This window comes from Suricata suricatta, chromosome 8 (genome assembly GCF_006229205.1).
Source record: "Suricata suricatta isolate VVHF042 chromosome 8, meerkat_22Aug2017_6uvM2_HiC, whole genome shotgun sequence".
Lineage (NCBI taxonomy): Eukaryota > Metazoa > Chordata > Mammalia > Carnivora > Herpestidae > Suricata > Suricata suricatta.
Window position 1 is genome coordinate 60226585 of NC_043707.1, and position 4119 is coordinate 60230703.

Sequence of the window (4119 nt, forward strand, 5' to 3'; positions counted from 1 at the left end):
TTTTCAAAAGTAGACTCAACCACACAGAAAAATTACAACCTGGAAAATTACCCAGAAGAGCAAAAAGAGAAAAAAAGAGTCAAGAAAGATTATGTATTATATAACACAATGAAAAGAAACAACGTTCACATCATAAAAATTCCAGAAGGATAAGAGAAAGAGAAAGGGACGAAAAGTATATTTAAAGCAATAATGGCTGAAAACATGCCAAACCCAGGGAGAGAAATGTACATTTATATCTACAAGGCCCAAAGAACTCCAAATAGGTTGAACCTGAATAGAACAATATTGAGACACATTATAATTGAATTGTGAACAATCAAAGTAAGGTAAGTATACTATAGAGATATAGTCATCAAAACAGTATGGTACCAGCATAAAAAGAGACAAATAGACCAATGAAGAAAAGGCAGTACTTTTAACAAATGGTACTGGGAAATTGAATATATTCACATGCGAAAGAATGAAACTGAACCCATACCTTACTCATCACAAAAATGAACTCAAAACTGATGAAAGATTTAAATGTAAGACCTGAACCCATAAAATTCCTTGAAGAAAACTTAGGAATAAACCTCCTTAAAATGTTCCTTGGTAATGAAGTTTTTAATATGATACTTGAGGCACAAACAACAAAATCAAAATTAAACAAACAGGACTACATTAAACTAAAAAGCTTCTTAGCAAAAAGAAACCATCAACAAAGTGAAAAGACAACCTATGGAATGGGAAAACATTTTTGTAAACAATATATCTGATAAGGTATTAATATTTAAAATATACAAAGAATTTATACAACTCAATAGCAAAAAAGCAAATAATCCAATTTAAAATGGGCAAAGTATCTCAATATACATTTCTCCAGAGAATAAGGCTAGCAGGTATATAAAAAAATGTTTGACATCACAAGTCATTAGGTAAATGCAGATTAAAACCACAGTGAGCTGTCACCTCATGCCTATTAGAATGGCCATCAACAAAACACTAGAGACAACAAATGCTAGTGTGGATGTAGAAAAAATACAATCCTTGTGCACTTTTGGTGGGATTATAAGTTGGTGCAGCCACTGCAGAAACTAGTAAGGAGGATCCTCAAAAATGTAAAACTAGAACAACCGTATGGTCCAGCAATTCCACGTCTGAGAATATATCCAAAGGAAATGAAAAACCTGACTTGAAAAGATATCTGCATCCTCATGTTCATAACAGCATTATCACAGTAGCTAATACATGGAAACAACCCAGTGGCCACTGATGAATGAATGGATAAAATTTTGTGTATCTATATAGATATGATGGAATATTATTCAGCCATAAAAAACCATGGATGGTCCTTGAAGACATTATGCTAAACATAAACTGGAATGTGGAATCTAAGAGCAAGCCAACAAACAAAAACAACAAAAAAACAAGCTCACAGAGGAAGAGATCAGACTTACGGTTACCAGGGGTGGAGCGTGTAGGGAGGGAAATTGGAGAAGGGCATTCAAAAGGCACAAAATAGTTAGAAGATAAGTAAGTACTGGGAATGAAACGCACATGATGGTGATAGCTGACACTATTGCATGGTACATGGGAAAATTAAGATAGTAAATCCCAAGAGTTCTCATCACAAGGAGAAAATTTTCTCCTTTCTTCTTTCTTTTCATTGTACACGAGAAGATGAATGTTAGCTTAATCTATTGTGGTATTGCTTCACAATATATGCAAATCAAACCATAATGCTATATACCTTAAACTTAAATAGCGATGTACATCAGTTACTACTCAGTGAAACTGGGGGAAAAAAAAGAAAGTTTCTCCAAAAAATGTGAAGGGTTTCTATTAATAAAAGTAGTAGTTTCCCCAAGATACCCTGTTTTATGAGACTTTTAGGAAGTTAATTAAGATTTTACTCTTCATGTTCTTCTATTTTTATGAGTGATCCATATGAGCTAGAAGAATATTAAAGCAAGTCATCAGTGAGTGGAAAACAAACTAAAGTATTCTATTCTTAGTGAGTACATTAAGTAGAAGACATCATTACATTTGAAGCAGTGCTCATAAGCATAAGGTTGATGCAATAAAATATGATTAATCAAGACCTGATTTAATAACAAAAAGTGATAATCAGAAGAGTAAACATAATCACATGCACAGATATGTTTCTCTTCCAAAAACTTCCTTCAACTTTTTCCCAAAGTGTTACAACATAGAATACTTATATTTTACAGGTAACCCTTTCTGCTACTCACTATCTTCCATTGCACAATTAAGATCTTATTTTCTTTCCTTGATCAAAAATTTATTTTACTTGCTTATTGATGTAAACCCATAATGTGAAAAAATCCAGTAATTTAATAATACTTTCACATATGACTACATTTAAAGCAGAAATTCACAAAGCCAGAAGCCTTTGTGTCGTCACTAAAATAGCATTCTAAAAATTGTCTGATTCTAAACTAACAGTTGATTATGGTCCATATATGAATGTAAGGAGCCATTTTGAGTGTTTGGTTTCACCCTATCTTTGTTTCAATCATTATCCAGTGCACTGAGGACAATTAAACAAATGTGAATTACCATTCACAATCTGTATCTTTGACAAAGGACCTGCAGCTGTCACCAGCATAGTTTGCCCCACATTTTCCATAACACTGCTAAAGAACTCCAGTGTTAGCAAATTTGTGATTTCATTCAGGACAGTCCTCATTTGTCACAGCACAAGGAAGGACTTTCAGGTGTCTTCAAGTAACATGACATTACATAGACAATTCAGCAAGATTTTATGCAGGCATGTTTCCAAATGGATCAATGAAAGTTTTGCTGATCCAGCAGTGGCAGGATTAATTATACCATAAGAGTAATAGTAACTATAATGATTATTTATTGTCACGAATGGCCCAGGTTCTGTGCTACATCTTGGTGAAGTAGGCAGCATTATCCTTATTTTAGGGTATACAGAAACTAAGAAATTATAATGATTTCACCAAGGTCCCATAATTATGAATCTACAGAACAAACATAGGAGTTCAGTTCTGTTAAGTCCTCAGTCCTTGGGCTTATCCATCACTTCACTGACATACTCCTATGTCCTTATCCTTAATGATGGTTTAAAGTTATTCTTAGGGAACTTGAATATTTTGAAACTTCTCCCAATGTCACAGACCCATGGATTTATATTTAATCAAGCATTTTTTTAATGATAAAAACATACAGTAAATAATCCAATATTCACAGATGTGGAAACAGACCAGATAGCAAATAATCAGAGTTTTTTGAGTTGGAACTCAGTGCTAGGGAGAATTTTTAGCAGTCACGTAGCTTAAGCATTTTCTCTTCCTAATTATGATATATTTTCTAACGCAGAGTTGCCCAATGCTTTGATATTTTGAAAGCATTTTATTAATATAAGCTTTTCAATGTCTTTGTAAGATTCATTAACCCAAATTTACAAATGAGCAAACTGGGATTCAGATAAGCTGACTGCTATGGCCACATAGTAAGTATTATCATCATAATTAACTCTTCCTAACTCAATAACTTTTTTATTTTAATATAGGAGTGTTCAATTGTTAACATATTAAATTTTCTATTCTTTCCCAGTCTTAATGTCTCATAAATTTTAACTCTTTTAGTCCATCAATTTCATGCCATCGATTTCAGTGATACAGAACTAGATTTAATATGTGCTCTAATAAAATACATACTTGGTTTGTGATAACTGCTTTGAAAGTGAAAACTTAAAGTAATACTGGAAATGTAGAAGAATAGAGTAAGCTGTGATGTAGTCACAGAGTAAGGCACTTTAAGGGTATCTCAGGGGTTCTAACCGAAGATAAGTACTTCTTGACCAGGTCAGAAGTTTCTGGCCTTTGAGATAAACATCGCATTACAGTTGGAACCTCAAAGACAGACGTACAAATTACTACACTAGTTTGTTTTCCTTCCTATTTTCTTGAGAATGCAGCTACCTCCTACATCAAGCACGGAAGATTATTCTGTGAGGATGAGGTGCACTATGATGTCAATAATAAGAGGTCAGAGTGTAATCCCAAATGTCCTTAGCTTTCTTTAGCTCGCCTTTGAGGATGCTGTATCTTTGAATTTATATGAACACATTTAAGCACAATTTCTTGA